The sequence below is a fragment of the Molossus molossus genome, unplaced genomic scaffold, assembly GCF_014108415.1.
Source record: "Molossus molossus isolate mMolMol1 unplaced genomic scaffold, mMolMol1.p scaffold_m16_p_16, whole genome shotgun sequence".
NCBI lineage: Eukaryota > Metazoa > Chordata > Mammalia > Chiroptera > Molossidae > Molossus > Molossus molossus.
In genome coordinates, this window is record NW_023425351.1 from 10,383,791 (window position 1) to 10,402,205 (window position 18,415).

An 18,415-nucleotide genomic window follows, 5' to 3' on the forward strand; every position below is an offset into this window, starting at 1 on the left:
ATAAACCTGATGAGAATCCTGCTTGTGTTACGTGTGGTAGGTAATTGTACTCTTTTAGAACTAAGTTTATTGATTTGTAAAAGAGAAACAATAAAAACCTCTCATATGTCGTTTTAAGAAACAGATTTTATAACTATACACAAAGTGCATAGTAGTGTCCACATGTAGTTGTGTGTTTGTTTTTTAAATTACCCACTTTAACCTTCTTTCAGTAACAATTTTTTTTTCCATCTTATAAAATAAATTTTAGTGACTTTTTTCTTCTCTGGCTGGTAAGATAACTGACTTATAATATTAAGAACTTAGTAGCTGTAATTATAGCTGATAATATCTTGAATTATTTTACCTAAAAATGTTGTTCAAGAACATTTACTTACAGTTTTTTTCCTAGAAGATATTGGCACATATTTTGGTATCACTGTTTATGTTTGAGAAGTACATAATTGGTCTCTGGATATGTTAGTATCTCAGCAATGGTTACTTTGGGCTAAATAAAGCATTTCCCATTTCCTTTTGCAAAGCAAAATAAAGGTAATTTTTAGAAAATTAGTTGCTTTTTGTAATTTAAAATTAAGTGGCAAAAAAGTAAACAACATTAATTCTAGATACTTTTTTCTTTAATGCTAAAATTTGATGCCAGCTTTGGATTTTAAAGATAAATTACTTACAATTTCCTAAATCGTAGACATAGTATTTAATATTTTAATCAATAGTTAGGATTGTATTAACATTTAATATTACTGCTCATACCCATTTTACCTAAAAATTTAAAAACAAACTTTACTGTGACTAATACAGTTTTTAAGGGCATAGTACTATAAGAGTATATAGCTGTCTAAAAAATATTGTTAGATCTTAAAATTATTTGCCTCTTCTTTGTATTTTTATATGATTTTGAAAAAAACTTTACAGATACCTCAAATGTACCTGGTCTAAAACTAAATGCATATTTCCTTGAAACTGCTCCTTCTCCTGTGTTACTTATTTTGACTAAAGGCATCATCACAAAGCTGGTTGCTGAGGTGATCACCTGGAGGGTGATCTTAAACTTCTTCCTCCCTCTCCACTCTGACAATACCTGGTCAAGAAGAAGTGATTGATATTTACCATCCAAACATTAGATTCATTTGAGTTAGTATGTCTTAGAAAAACTAGTTTGAAGACAAGCTTTCCATTGAGCCTAGTTTCCATTTCCATTTTCACCTAGTTTCCATTGAGTTACTGCAGTGAGATGCCTGTTTCAGGCTAGATTCTCAGTTGCCTGCATGCTCCAGTCCAAATTCCTCAGCACAGCCTATACCACATGATGTCCAATTCACTTGGGCCTGGAGTCCTGTTAGGTATGGAGGCCCAAGAAAAGGCTTTTGCTGGTGCAGAGAAATCTCTCTGGGCCCCCCAGAATGTGCCATGTGTCAGTACAAAAACAGTGGTCCATCAAGGAGAAGCTGCCTCAGAAATGAGTGGGTCACTAGAAGGTGGGGCCACACATATGAAATGAGACATCAAAGTCAGGACAGGATGAAAGAAAAAATAAAAGACAGTATTATGAAGCAGGAGGCAAAAAGAAGAGAATCTTCTTTTAACAGTTTAAAATTAATAAAATAATACACAGTTACAGGGAAATGATAATTCATTACATTTAGTTGGGCAATATAAAAAATTTGCATTTTCATGAGCACATAGATTCCTCACCAAGATTGAACATTTTAGTCTATGTTGTCAAAGTCTTTTGGAATTCCAAAAATTTTTATCAACTTTATTTTCTTTTGCTCCAAAGTTTCTTTTGGCCCAAGATTCTACTGCAAGTGCATGATCATTTGTGAGCTTCTTTGGCTACGTCACTTGCTTGGCATAATTCTTCAATGACTTGAAGGTCTCATTTTTTTATTTTTCTACTTTTGCCTTTAGCTTTTCCCTTTGGTCTCTGAGTAAAGAAATCTCCTTGCTAGCATGGTTTGTTCTTCTATGTTGTGTCTTCCATTAGCCAGTTTTTGTTTTCTGTAGGTTTGTGTGCTTTTACCTTCCCCCAGGTAACAGATTACAGAACCTCCAGCTTCTGTTTCCTCACACGGAGAGCTTTACTTGAAAAATCCTAATAATAATTAGACATTCCAATCCTTTTAGTCATCCATACTATCATCTAGTAAACTTTTTTTTATCCTCCCTGGAGGACATTTTTCCTTTTTCTTCAGATAGAGTGAGAGAGAGGGGGAGAGAGGGGAGAGAGAGGAGAGAGAGAGAGAGAGAGAGAGAGAGAGAGAGAGAGAGAGAGAAACATTGACATGAAAGGGACACATGAAGTGGCTGGCTCCCGCACGACCCCAACCAGGGCTGGGGACAAACTGCAACCGAGGTACATGCCCTTGGTGGAAATTGAACCCAGGTCTCGCTGCAGGCCAATGCTCTAACTGCTGAGCCAAACCGGCCAGTGCCATCTACTAAACTTTGAAGGACTTCTTTTACTGCCACAGTCAAAGAGAAAGTAATGTCTTTCTCTTTAGGAGCAATGTTTTTCATGTCTTCTGACATATGTCTTCCATCTCAAAAAATATTTCCATCCTATGGGTTCTCTTTTTCTTTGCACTCAGTCCTTTATTCTTCAACAGGACTTAACTCATCATGGCCTCCAAGGAAGACTAACTCAGTGTGGTGCTTCCCTAATAAAGCAACTATCTTTCTACCAACCAGCAGTGCAAAGCACAAAGATAAAAACTGACAGATTTTTACAGAAATCATCCAACTGGCATAAAGTGAAGATTTGTTAGATTACTTTTGAAATTGTGAGCAATTCTGGAATGTGCTGTACATGTTACAATACATAAAACCATCCAGTTGTCAAAAATCAAGAGAGCCACTTTTGTGGTCTAGGGTGTCCAATTGCACCATTCCCTCACCCCTCCCACCCTGTACTTTCTCTCCTTGCTTTTTATTTTTTAAATCCAGGTAACGCTGGTTAATAACACTTTATAAATTTCAGATTTAGAACATTGCAATTGGATATCTGTGTACTCACCACCAAGTAGTTTCCATCTGTCACCATATATTTAACTCCCTTTATCCATTTCACCCCCATCCCCACCAGCCTTCCCCTCTGGGAACTACCAATCTGTTGTCTGTACCTATGAGTTTGTTTTTCTTCTGTTTTGTTTATTTGTTACTTATTTGTTTTATATTCCACATATGCATGAAATCATATGGATTTTGTTCTTTTCCACCTGACTTATTCCACTTAGTGTAATACTGCCAAAATCCATTCATGTTTTCATGTGGTATATATTGTAAATGGAATACTACTCAGCCTTAAAAAAGACAAAATATTGTCTTTCCTTGTTCTTAATAAGGGTTTGTACCTTTGGTGACTGAATCTGGGGAGTCTGGGCACTGGTTCTGAAGTGACTCGTGGTCTTTCTGAGTTTGTGAGATACTCATTCTCCAAGGCTTTGGATGTTTAATCTAACCTTCCCTGGAGGGTGCCAGGAACAGGCACAGGGTGCAAAAGGGCAGAAAAGGTACAGATGCCCCTATGGTTCCCTCCCGCAGCCCAGGGGTGCAAAGAAGGAGCTATTCTTAATGATGAAGAACTCCTTTCAAAATTTCTTTTTTTGAGGGAATTTGTCAGTTTGTTATGAGAAAAAGAATTGCACAGGATGCATGTTCCCCATCTCTTCCTAGACAGATGCGGTCAGTGTTCTCCCTGCAGTCTGGGTGCCAGCCATCCAGTTTTTGCTCAAACATGCTCATACCTCTGCCTTTTGTGAACCATTTCCTTTGCCTGAAAGGCTTTTTCTCAACGTACTTGCAGAATCATCTCTTACTGACCAAATGAAGCTCAAAGCTAACGTTTTCTATGAAGGCTTTCTCTCGCCTCCCTCCAACCCTTTAGTTTCCAAGAAGAATAAATCACCTGTATTCTGATATGTCCATCACACTTTTGTCATATGCCTGCTACGTGATTTATCACCTTGCATGTAGCTTTCTTTCTTCCGATAGCCTTAATCCATTATCAGCAAGATCTGGGAATGCTTTCTCCTCGATTTCCTTGCACAGTGTCTGATATGTGGCAGGCTCTCAAAATGTTTTCAGTGGCTTAAAAGTCAAATATAGTCTTATTTTCACATGAAGATATAGTAGAAAAGGGGAGAACACCATCATCTCTAAAGGGTTTTGTTAAAAACATGTAAGTTGATTTTATACTAGGAGAAAATTTTGCTTTAGATGGGTCACACTCTTTTCCTTACTTTTCAGTGTTTGTTTTATTATTTTGAATATTAAAGTGATATGAAACAATCAGCCTAAAGAGATCAATATTCTATTTTGGTAAAAATAATATAAGATTTGATTTAAAAATATATGACATTGACTGGGTCCATAACTATAATTACAGGGGTGGGTTGGGATGAGGTGGCGGTGAATGTAAGGTGGTGCTATTGTTAAAATGTGGCCCTGAGTTATTTTGAAACTTTTATGGGTAGAACTTATATGCTTCTAGCAGACAATTTAAAGTTTCCAGCTGTTACAGAATTGGGAGAAGTGGTGACTTCCTTATCCCTTTGCTTCTTTTTTTCTGAATTTGTCCTTTAGTCTTGTGAATGTAAAGCAAGTTCTTGTGGACAACTGTCCAGTAAGATAGCCTGTCAGATTTGTGTTCTGGTAGGTGATATATACAGCTTTGGATGATTGAGACAGGAGAGCTTTGTTGTGGACTATTCTGCTGTTTGTGGGATAAAAATGTTTCTGATTTCATATGTTCTATATTTATTTATTTATTTATTTATTTATTTATTTATTTAATCCTCACCAGAGGACATTTTTTCATTTTTGTTCAGGTAGAGTGGGAGGGAGAGAGAGGAAGAGAGAGAGAAATATAGACGTGAAAGGGACACATGGAGTGGCTGCCTCCCGCACAACCCCAACCCAGGCCGGGGACAAACTACAACTGAGGTATGTGCTCTCAGCGGGAACCAAACCCAGGTCTCTCTGGACCACAGGTCAATGCTCTAACTGCTGAGCCAAACCGGCCAGAGCTGTTCTGTCTTTATTTAAATTGAATTACTCAGATTTTCAGATTTTTTTTTTATCCACACCCGAGGACATTTTTCCATTTTTTGTTCAGATAGAGAGAGAGGGAAAGAGAAGAAGAGAGAAAGAGAAACATCGACGTGAAGGGACACATCGAATGGCTGCCTCCCACACGACCCAACCAGGGCCGGGGACAAATTGCAACCAAGGTACATGCCCTCAGTGGGAACCAAACCCAGGTCTCTCTGGACCACAGGCCGATGCTCTAACCGCTGAACCAAACTGGCCAGGGTTGTTCTGTCTTTATTTAAATTGAATTACTCAGAGTTTGTAAAATGTGATGGTGTTGGCTTATTGCAGCAATGAAAATAGAGCAGAGGAATTTGAGACAACAGCCTTCCATTCGGGTCCTCTAACTTAAAATTAGACTTGCTAGGGAGTTCTTTTCTTGAAAATGTACCTTCTGAAAATAGAAGTGATATTTTAAATCTTTTCAAAAAGATATACCCCATATATTATATAAACTTTATGAGATTTCTGTATAACTAAACTCAAAATATGCTGTCTACATTCCACTTGGTTTAAAAACTGTGTAATGGTTTAAAATTTTACTTTGTGTACCATCTACAAATGTTTTCTTATCTGAGTGATATTCCTTTCTTTTTTAATTATAAAAATAATAAATGTTTCTCTTAACATTTCTGGCATTATGAAAACATATAGAGTAAACTTTACTTTTCGATCTCTTTCCTTTCTCCCCTCTCATTTCAGAGCTCCAGAAACAACCTATATTTTCAATATGTGTGTATGGTCCTAAAATCTTTACTATGTGTCCAGTTTGCTAGGGCTGCCATAACAAATACCAAAGACTGAAATTTATTGTCTCACAGTTCTAGAAGCTGGAAGTCCAAAATCAAGGTGCTGGCCGGTTTGGTTTTCCCTGATGTCGCTCTCCTTGGCTTGCAGATTGCCATCTTTTCAATATGTCTTCATTTGTATTTTTCTACTCTGTCTCTGTGTGTCCAAATTTCCTTTTCTTATAAAGACACCCATTCAGTTAAATTAGGGCACACACTAACCAGTCTTATTTTAATATAATTCCTCTTTTAAGGCATCATCTCCAAATACAGCCACATTCTGATGTATTGGGGGTTAAGGCTTCAACATATACATTTTTTGGGGAGGGGGAAATTCAGCCCATAACACCATGTGTAGTTACAATATCTTTTCCCCAAAATAAGCATGAGTTCTGTGCACATATTTTTTTTTTGGGGGGGGGATTTGTTTTTCACTTAACATTGTAACATGAATATCTTTCAATAGTGATAGTTGTTCTCTTCACTGACTGCCATGTTCCTGAGGATGAGTAATCTGTAACTTATTTAATTATAATACAGTTGATAAACATTTAGGTTGCTTCCAGCTACTTGTTATGATACAGACTACTGCATTGCATATCCTTGGAAACAGATCTTTGGTCATATAGTTGATTTTTTTTTTTAAACATTTTTTATTGATTTTTAAAGAGAGGGAAAAGGACAGGGAAAGAGAAAGAAAATCAATGTGAAAGCATCCTCCATGCCCCCTAATGGGAATTGAGCCTGAAACCTGGGCATATGCCCTAATTGGGAATCCAACTGGCAACCTTTGGTACATGGGATGATGACCAACCACTGAACCACACCAGCCAGGGCTATTCAATTTTTTTAAGGAATAGATTGATTGATAGGGATGAGATTTTGGGGTCAGAGTGCAGGCAATTTATATATTTTAAGAATACTCTAAAATTGTGTTCCCAAAAGGTTCAATTAATTTATACTCACCTGAAACACATTTGAGAGTGACTGTTAACCTTAATACTCAACAACTTTGAATATTACCAATATTTTTAAAAAATTTTATACTTGATGGGCAAAGTTACTGTTTTAATATATATTTGTCTTATAACTAGATATATTGAACATCTTTTTACGGTTTCATATGTAATTTGTGTGAAATGTATTTTATATTAGATGCCTATTTTTTATTGTGTTTTTAGTCTTTTTCTTGTATTATACAGGATAAATATTGATCCTCCATCTGTTATAAATCTTAAAGTACTTCTCTTAGATATGATTTGTATTTTAAATTTGTGAGTTATTTTGTCCTAGAGAAGTTTTACTTTTTTTTTTAATCCTCACCAAGGATATGTTTTTTTATTGATTTTTTTAAGAGAGAGAGAGAGAGGAAGAGAGAGAAAGGAGAGAGAGAGAGAGAGAGAGAGAGAGAGAGAGAGAGAGAATCATCAATGTGAGAGAGAAACATCGATTGGTTGCCTTCTGAATGCATCCCAACTGGGTATCAAACCTGCAACCTGAGTATGTGCCCTGACTGGAAATTGAACCTGCAACCTTTCAGTGTGCAGGATGATGCTCCAACCAGCTGAGCCATGTGGCCAGGGCAGTTTAACATTTTTATAAGATCAAGTCAGTTACAGTTTTCCTGTTAAAGGTTTGTATGTTTTCAGGAATGCCATCTCTACTGAGACACAATGGCACTATTTGTCCCATATTTTCTATTGTATGAACTAATTAAATGTATTTTTTCTTTTCATCATACAAGTCATAGTTTTAAACTATACAGAAGAACTTGATGTGAAATATGAAAGTCACCTTTTCCATCTACCGGCTACACACCCACCTCTCCTTTTTCTTCTTGGGGCACACAATGTGCCCTACCTAGTACCTAGCATACTCGCTCATTCACAGTGCATTTACACACATCCACTTATCCCAAATAAAACATAAATGAGATAAAAATTTATGTCTGCTGATTTCACTTGTTTTTCCATGCAGCAGTATGTCTTGTGAACTTTAAATGTTAATACAAATAAGTCTACTATACTCTTTTAGTGGCTGAATGCTGTTGCATAGCATTACACTATAATTTCTCACATACAGGTCTTTTCAAATTTTTTTGCTATTACCACAATTTCAGAAAGTAGAATTGTTAGTTTTGTTTTTTAATGTTTAGATTTCAATCTATCTGATATGTATTTTTATATTCAGTATAAGAGAAAACTCTTACTCAGCCGTACATTGAACAGTTCATGTTTTCATTATCAATGTAAAATGCTATTTTATTATATTTTACAATATTATGTGTAATTCTGCTTCTTGACTCACTTTTCTTATTTCTAAGTCACACTGTTTGAATAACTTTATAATTATAAAGTGTTTGATTATCTGCACAGAAAATTAATCTAGATTATAATTTTTTCTAAAAGTATTTAGGGCCCTGGCCAGTTTGGCTCAGCAGTTAGAGCGTCGTCTTGTGGATCAAAGAGCCCTGGGTTCGATTCTGGTCAAGGGCATGTACCTCAGTGCGGTTGTCCCCAGCCCCGGTTGCGGTCGTGCGGGAAGCAGCTAATTGATGTGTCTCTCTCACATCAATGTTTCTTTCTCTCTCTTCCTTCCTCCCTTGCTCCCTCCATCCCTCCCTCCTTCTATCCGAAGATAAATGGAAAAAAAAAAAAGTAGATAATTCTTGCCATTTGCTTTATCTCCTTAATGAACTAGAAACATTTTGTAAAAATGTGAAATTTTTGGCAGGTTATTTTAGTTTTAGGTAGCATTGACTTTTTAGAGTATTGAGTCTGCTACAATAACAATGGTATGTTTCTATTTTTCTGGTTTTCTTTGCTGTCCTTCAGTGAAGTTTTCTTTATAATAACCTTGAGTGTTTTTTTTCTTTGTTTCAATCTTTGGTATACAACTGTTATTAAAAAATGGGATATTTTTTCTATTACATTTTATAATAGGTTATTGCTCTTATGTAGGAAAGATACTTTCTTTGCATATTAATCTTGCATCTTATTAAGAAACATTTCTATTTCTGGGAGTTGACAAATTTAACATAAAGAAAAGCTCATATGTAAATTACAATGTAAGAATAACCATAGGTATAATTATGCGATCTAATCTATAAATTACTTTCAGTACTCCAAGCTTAGCATGATCATAAAGGGCTTATTGGAGGAGCAACTTGACCTCCTCCTTTAAAAGAGGCATTTCTCTTGCCCTGGCTGGTCTGGCTCAGCAGTTAGAGCATCGGTCCATGGACCAGAGAGCCCTGGGTTCAGTTCCCGCTGAGGGCACATACCTCTGCTGCAGTTTGTCCCCGGCCCGTGTGGGTGGCAAACACTCGATGTGTCTCTCTCACACTGATGTTTCTCCCTCTCTCCCTCTTGCTCTATCTGAAGAAAAATGCAAATATGTCATTGGATGAGGATTAAAATAAAATAAAATAAAATAAAATAAAATAGGCAGCTTTCTAAGCAATGAATTGTGTGAATAATGACATAGAAATAAGATTGAGTATAATATATGCTTAAAAGGATGATTAGCGTTTCTTGAAAGATCAGGGGATGAAATCTAAAAACCAGCAAGAACAATGGACGGAAAGAAAGGGTGGGGATAATTATTGAAGCTCTTCAAAGTCAAATTAAATATTTTGGGTTTAATTAAATAAATGGGAATCATTTTAGGGTTAAAGAAGTGGCATTTAGAAAGCAGAGCTTGAGAATTATACTTGGCATACTGAGGCATTCTGGAATTAAGGTATCCCACTAGAAAGCTATTTCAGTAATATAATTTTACAGAGAAAAATACCTGAAACAAAGACAGTGGTAAACAAATAAGACATTCAAAAAACAAACAAACAAAAAGTAGAACTTAAAAAATTTAATATGAATCCTGGAAGATGGCGGCGGGCAGGATCGGAGGGAGGGTGAGTGTGCGAGAGAGTGTGAGTGGACGTGAAGCTGACGACCAACACGAGCAGTGCAGAACCGTGGAGCACAAAGTTCCTGTGCTGTAGACAGAGCACCGGCTACCATGGTAAGCAGCCTTCCGGGGCGCTTCTCCCTGTGCCGAGGGGAGGTCCCACCATTTTGGAAGATCCTGGGTCTTCCCTGGGAGGAGGCAGTGGGAGCGGCTAGGGCCCAGCAACCTGAGCCCACCAGTGCACCTGGCACCATCGGAGCAGTGGACACTCTGTGTCAACACAGACCGGTGTACAGTACTGGAGCTCCCAAGGTGCAGGTCGCAGAAGCTGCAGACAGCCCGGAGCCCAGCACAATCCTCCATAGTAGCAGCTTGATCACAGTCAAGATATACCCCTAGCAACAGAGGCTGGGGAGCAGACATCCATCCCCAGGCAACAGAAGCACAGACCAGCAGCTGAGATTGATCCCCAAAAACTACAGCAAAAGCTGAGCAGGAGTTGAGCCCCATGGGGCGGCAGCACTCTCCAGCCACCAGCTGCAGGACCTGGGGCTCCACAGAGGCCAGTGCAGTTCAGTAGCCCATAAAAGCAGTGGGAAACCAGAGCCGGAAAGAGACTGGTGCAATCCAGCTGCCCACCCGCGGGACCTGCAGGGTTCTGGGGCACCAGAGAGGCCTGTGCCACCCAGCAGAAACTGTGCGATCCCGTTACCCATGGGACCTGCAGGGTGCTGAAACACCAGAGAGGACTGTGTGACCCAGCAGCCCATAATATAGGCATAGAGCCTGGTCCACAAAGGGACTATGCAATCCAGTTACCCGCAGGACCTGCAGGGTGCGGGGGCACTAGGGAGGCCTGTGCGACCAAGCTGAGCAGAAGATAGGCATAGAGGATGTGAAAATGGAGGCTGAGTGATTAGAAGCTGCAACAACGATCTCCCAGGACCAAACAGGAATTACAACTAAAATAAAGATAAATTCTTGGAAAAAAGCAACAGAAAAGCAGCAGGACAGGACCATATATAACCAGGGACACCGGTAGGATCTATGGGATGCAGCGAAAGCAGTTCTGAGAGGGAAGTTCATAGCACTACAGGCCTACCTCAAGAAACAAGAAAAATTTCTAATACACTATCTAACCTCACAACTTAAAGAACAAGAAAGCAAATAAAAAGAAAACCCCAGGGTAAGTAGATGGAACGAAATAGTAAAGATCAGAGCAAAAATAAATGACATAGAGACCAAAAAAAAAAACAACAAGTCAAAGGATCAATGAAACAAAGAGCTGGTTCTTTGAAAAGATAAATAAGATTGATACACCCTTAGCTAGACTCACCAAGAAACAAAGAGAGAGAACCCAAATACACAAAATCAGAAATGAAAGATGAGAAGTAACAACTGACACTACAGAAATACAAAAGATCATTAACAAATACTATGAACAATTGTATGGCAATAAATTTGACAATCTATGCAAAATGGACAAATTTCTAGAAACACATTGAACTGGGAAGAGATAGAAAACTTGAACAGACCAATAACAACTAAGGAAATTGAAGAGGTGATCAAGACTTTCCCAGCAAACAAAAGCCCAGGCCCAGACAGCTTCAATGGGGAGTTTTACTGAACATTCACAGAAGAACTAACACCCATTCTCCTCAAACTATTTCAAAAAATCCAAGAGGAAGGAAGGCTTCCAAACTTGTTTTATGAGGCCAGCATAATTCTAATTCCAAAACCAGAGAAAGACACTACAAAGAAAGAAAACTACAGGTCAACATTCCTGATGAATACAGATGCCAAAATCCTGAAAAAAATACTAGCAAATCAAATCCAGCAATACATCAAAAAGATTATTCACCATGACCAAGTGGGATTTATTTCAGGGATATAAGGCTGATACAGTGTTTGCAAATCAAGAAATGTGATACACCACATAAACAAAATGAAGAATAAAAACCACATGATCATATCAGTAGATGCTGAAAAAGCATTTGACAAAATCCAGCACCCATTTCTGATAAAAACACCCAGCAATGTGGGAATAGAAAGATCATATCTCAACATAATAAAGGCCATATATGAAAGAGCTACAGCCAACATCATACTCAATGGGCAAAAAGTAAAAGCATTTTCCTTAAGAACAGGAAAAAGACAAGGATGCTAACTTTCACCACTCTTTTAACATAGTACTGGAAGTCTTAGCCACAGCAGTCAGACATAAAGAAAAAATAAAAGGAACTCAAATTGGAAAGGAGGAAATAAAACTGTCATTATTCACAGATGACATGATATTATACATAGAAAACCCTAAAGACTTCATAAAAAATCTACTAGACTTAGTAAATGAATTTGGCAAGGTAGCAAGATACAAAATTAACATCAAGGAATCGACGGCATTCTTATACACCATGATGAACTCACAGAAAGAAATGAAAAACATTCCCGCCCTGGTCAGTTTGGCTCAGCACTTAGAGCATTGGCCTGTGGTCCAGAGAGACTGGGGTTCAATTCCTGCTGAGGGCACATACCTCAGTTGCAGTTTGTCCCTGGCCCTGGTTGGGTTGTGTGGGTGGCAGCCACTCGACGTGTCCCTTTTATGTCGATGTTTCTCTCTCTCTCCTCTCTCTCCCTCCTACTCTATCTGAACAAAAATAAAAAAATATCCTTGGGTGAGGATAAAAACAAAACAAAACAAAAAACAATCCTATTTACCATTGCAGCAAAAAAATTAAGATACCTAGGAATAAACTTAACCAAAGAAGTAAAGCACCTATTTGCAGAAAACTACAAGACATTGAAAAAAAAAAAAAAAAAAGAGGAAGATATAAAAGAGTGGAAGCACATGCCTTGCTTATGGATTGGAAGAAGTGACATCATTAAAATGTCCATACTATCCAAAGCAATCTATAGATTCAATGCAATCCCCATCAAAATTCCAATGACATATTGCACAGAACTAGAACAAATACTTCAAAAGTTCATATGGAACCAAAAAAGATCCCGAATAGCCACAGCAATAATGAAAAAGAAGAACACAGTAGGTAAGATCACAGTACCAGATTTCAGGTTATACTACAAAGCTGCTATAATCAAAACAGCTTTGTACTGGCACAAGAACAGGCATACAGATCAGTGGAACTGAACAGAGAACCCAGAAATTGACCCAAGACATTATGCTCAATTAGTATTTCACAAAGGTGGCAAGAGCATACAGTGGAGTAAAGACAGCCTCTTTAATAAATGATATTGGGAAAATTGGACAGCTACATGTAAAAAAATGAAACTAGACCATCAACTTACACCATACACAAGAATAAATTCAAAATGGATAAAAGACTTAAATGTGACTTGTGAGTCCATAAAAATCTTAGAAGGAAATGTAGGCAACCAAATTTCAGACATCATACGCAACAGAATTTTCACTGAAACATCACCTAAGGCAACAGAAACAAAGATAAAAATGAGCACATGGGATTACAACGAACTCAAAAGCTTCTGCACAGCAAAGGAAACAACCATCAAAATAGAAAGAGAACTCACTGTATAGGAGAGCATAATTGCCAATGATATAGCAGATAAGGGGTTATTTTACAAAATATATAGAGTGCTCATACAACTCAACAAAAGGAAGACAAAGAACCCAATTAAAAAATGGGCAGAGGAGCTAAATAGACACCTCTTCAAATAGGACATACAAATGGCCAGGAGACATATGAAGAAATGCTCAACATCACTAATCATCAGAGAGATGCAAATTAAAACAACAATGAGATATCATCTCACACCTGTCAGAATGGCCGCCATCAACAAATCATCAAACAAGTGTTGATGAGGGTGTGGAGAAAAGGGGACTCTAGTACACTGCTGGTGGGAATGCAGACTGGTGCAGCCACTATGGAAAACACTATGGTGTTACCTCAAAAAGTTAAAAATTGATTTGCCATTTGACCCAGTGGTCCAACTTCTAGGAATAAGAAATCTGAAACACCAATCAGAAAGAATATATGTACCCCCATGTTCATAGCAGCACTATTTACAATAGTTAAGATCTGGAAACAGCCCAAGTGTTCATCAGTAGTTGTGGTACATATACATGATGGAGTATATGCAGCTGTAAGAAAGAATGATTTCTTATCCTTTGAGATAACATGGAGGGACCTGGAGAGTATCATCCTAAGCGAAAGAAACCAAGAAGAGAAAGACAAATATCACATGATCTCACTTATTTTTGGAATATAATGAACAGAACATAATGAGGAACATGGTAGACCCAGAGATGTGGAAGTAAGGTACAGATTGAGAACCCCCAGAAGAGGGGGTAGAAGGAGGGATGAAATAAACCACAGAACTTATATGCATGTACACATAACCGATGGACATGGACAACAAAACTGGAGACGGGGTGGGGGTGATGGCGAGGAGGGTGTCAATGGGGAAAAAAGGAGAAACTTCTGTAACAAAAATAAATTTATATATAAAAAAAAAGGACTCTATGGGAACTATTTGACTTAATCAGAACGAACACTATAAGGATAATGGGCATACTATAAGAAGAAGAGTGGGAGAATGGAACAAAGAACCTATTTAAACTAATAGTTGACGTGACTTCCCAAACTAATGGAAAGAGCTAGATCCTCAAATCCAAGAAGCAAACAGAACATAAAAGTATCTTAATCCAAACTTCTCTAAGGCATTAAAACTATTGCTTATATTAAAACTATCAAAAATTAATGACCAAGAAAGAATTCTGAAGGTTGCCAGAAAAAGAAGAAAATCATGTATAAAGGAAAACCCAATAAGTTATCATCAGACTTCTCAGCAGAAACTCCATAAGCTAGAAAAGAGTGGAACCAAATATTTAAACTACTGAAAGAGAGAAATTACCAGCCAATAATAATATATTCAGGAACGTTATCCTTGAAATATAAAGGAGAAATGAAGACTTTCCCAGAGATACAGAAGCTGAAGGAATTTAGCACCAGAACACCTCGTTTACAGTAAACACTCAAGGGGTTTATTCTACCTGAAGCAAAAAAGAAAAGGTCGGAACCGGAAGGTTTGCTCCAGACCACCACAGTTGTGGTTGCAGCATCCGGGTTGGGTCAAAGGATTAAGAGGGCGGCAAATGGAGTGGTTCAGGCTTCTGCCAGGTCCTGGATCCTTTTACAATTGTCCCTTCCGTCAGGAGTGGCCAGTAGGTCAGAGCCTGGCGACCCTCCTCCCTCCTGCTTGCCAATTTAAACACTGTGTTCTGGCCATCTTACTTTAGAAGAAATTCTAGTTGTCCTACTCCGACCGTCGCCGTTTCCGTCCACAATTTCAGTTTCTCACCGTCGCCTAACAGCGTCTTTTCTCTTTTGTTCCCATAGTCGGTTCCTATATGCTGATCAGGGCTAGGATAACCCTGGGGATTGTCTTATTCCTCTGTCACACCTGCCACCAGAAGGATAACGAAAGTAAGAATATAAATGAATGGCTTTTCTTAAACCTTCCTAGAGATGACTCAGTTGCCTCACCAAATTAGCCAGACCAGATATAGCAGGCTAATTTTATTTTATTTTTCCTTTATTGATTTTAGAGAGAAAGGAGAGGGAGAGAGAGAAACATTGATGAGAGAGAACATTGATTGGCCTCTTCCTGCATGACCCTCAGTGGGGTTCAGGCCCACCACTTGGGCATGTGTCCTTACCAGAATCCAACCAGACTTCTTAGTGCATGGGTCCACGCTCAACCACTGAGCCACACTGGCAGGACTAGCAGGCTAATTTTAAAGTTGATAATCTTGTATTGCCCGAGAATGATGTTATAAATATCCAAATGACCCTTGACAGAAAAAGTTTATAGAGTGACTAGTGTCAAAACTGTGGCACCAAACTTTTTTTGTAAATAAAAAATACCTTCCTTTCCAGACATTAGAATTACTTTAAAAAAGAAAAGGTCACAAAATTATGAATAAGATCACCAACAAACTTACAGCATATACAGGGATAATTTGTGACAACAAAAACATAAAATGGGAGAGAGGAAATGTCTGTTTGCAAAGGAGGATGGATATTAGATGCATTCAAAAGATAAAGGACTACTCTATATATGAAACTTTCTTTTTCATAGCTTAATGGTACCCATAGACAACAAAACAAAACTGAGACACATAGCTTAAAAAAAGGAAAACAGAGGAAAGAAGTATGAAATACCTCTAAACAAAAACAACAGACAGAAACACAAATGAAAAGAACAAAGAGAGGCACAGAGCTACCAGAAGAAAAAAAAAAGATAAATAGCTACAGGAAACCCTCATACATCAATAATTACTTAAATGTAAATGGACTGAATCAACTATTAAAGTGGCACAGAGTAGCAGAGTAGATCAAAAAACAAAACCCAACCGTATGCTGCCTTCAGGAGACACATCTAAGCTGCAAAGACAAAGTTAGATCAAAGTAAAAGGGTAAAAAATGATTCTCCAAGGAAAGAGCATCCAAAGAAAAGCAGATGTAGTCATACTTATAGCTGACAAAATAGATTTCAAGATAACAATGGTAATAAGAGATAAAGATGAACATTTTATAATGATAAAAGGGACACTATTTCAACAAGACATAATACTTGTCAACATATATGCACCATTCAGGAAGCCCTGAATACATAAAGCAACTACTCACAGAACTAAAAGGAGAAACTGACTAAAACACAATCATAGTTGGGGATGTTAACACTTTATTGATAGCTCTAGATAGATCATACAAACAGAAAATTAATAAATATTGCCTTAAATGATATATTAGACAAAATGGGCATAATTAACATTTACATAGCCTTTAATCCCAGAACATTAGATTATACATTCTTCTCCAGTGCACATGGAACATTATCAAGTATAGATTACATGTTGGGTCACAAAACAAGCCTTAGCAAATTCAAGAAGATGGAAATTATACCAAGCATATTCTCTGACTACAATGCTTTAAAATTGGACATCAACTGTAAAACAGAAGTAAAAAACCCCGCAAATATGTGGATATTAAGCAACATACTACTAAATAATTACTGGGTCACTAAAGAAACAAAAGGTGAGATCAAAAGATATATAAAGACAAGTGAGAATGACAATGTGACATATCAAAACTTCAGGAATACAGCAAAAGCAGTTATAAGAGGGAAGTTTATATCACCACAGGCCTATCTCAAGAAACAAGAGAAATTTCTTTTTTTTTTTTTTTTTTATCCTCACCTGAGGATATTTTTCCATTTTTTGCACAGATAGAGTGAGAGGGAGAGAGAGGAAGGGAGAGAGAGTGAGAAACATCGACGTGAAGGGACACATCGAGTGGCTGCCACCCGCACGACCAACCAGGGCCGGGGACAAACTGCAACCGAAGTACGTGCCCTTAGCGGGAACCAAACCCGGGTCTCTCCAGACCGCAGGCCGACGCTCTAACCGCTGAGCCAAACTGGCCAGGGCGAAACAAGAGAAATTTCAAATAAGCAACCTAACATTACATCTTAAAGAACTAGAAAAAGAAGAACAAAGTCAACCAAAAGACATCAGAAAAAAGGAAATAATAAAAATTAGAGCAGAATTGAACAAATAGAGAACAAAATGATTATATAAAAATTAATACAACGAAAAGCTTTTTTAAAAAAATATTAATAAAATTGACAAAACGCTGTCTAAACTCATTGAGAAAAAAAGAAAAAAGATTCATATAAACAAAATAAGAAATGAAAGAGAAGTTACCATAGACATCACAGATCTACAAAGGCTCATACTAGAATACTATGAAAGGCTATATGCCACCAAATTTAATAACCAGAAGAAATGGATACATTCCTAGAAATATATAACCTTCCTAGACTGAATCATGAATAATTGGAAAGCTAAATAGACTGATCAACAGTGAGAAAATTGAAACAACCATCAGAAATCTCCCCCCAAAATAAAAGTCCAGGACCAGATGGCTTTACTAGTGAATTCTACCAAACATTCAAAGAAGATATAACTATGCTTCTCAAACTCTTCCACACACAAACTACAGACCAATATCTCTGATGAATACAGATGCAAAAAATCCTAAACAAAATACTAGCAAATTGAATACAACAATACATTTTAAAAACAATATACAATGAGCAAGTGGGTTTCATTCCAGGGGCACAAGTGTAGTTCAACATACACAAATAGATCAGTGTAACACACCACATTAACAAAACAAAGGATAAAAATCATATGATCTTATCAATAGATGCAGAAAAAGTACTTGATAAGATACAATATCCAGTTATGATTAAAACATTCAATAAAATGGGTCTAGAAGGAAAGAACCTCAACATAATAAAGACCATACATGACACATTTTCCACCAATGTTATACTCAGTGGTAAAAAACTGAAAGCTTGTCCTCTAAAATCAGGAACAACTCGTATTCAACATAGTTCTAGAAGTTCTAGCCAGAGCAATCAGGCAAGAGAAAGAAGTAAAAAGCATCCAAATTGGAAATAAAGAAGTAAAAGTGACACTTTTTGCAGATGACATAATTCTTTATATAGAAAACCCTAAAGACTCCACCAAAACAAATAATTAGAAACAATAAACAAATACAGTAAAGTTTCAAGATACTAAATCAATGTAC

The 18,415-nt window shown here is 37.4% G+C and overlaps 1 pseudogene; it reads right to left on the reverse strand.

Moving 5' to 3' along the window:
* Positions 1-1,706: 1,706 nt before the first annotated feature.
* On the reverse strand, positions 1,707-3,429 carry LOC118631858 (annotated as a pseudogene).
* Positions 3,430-18,415: the final 14,986 nt, after the last annotated feature.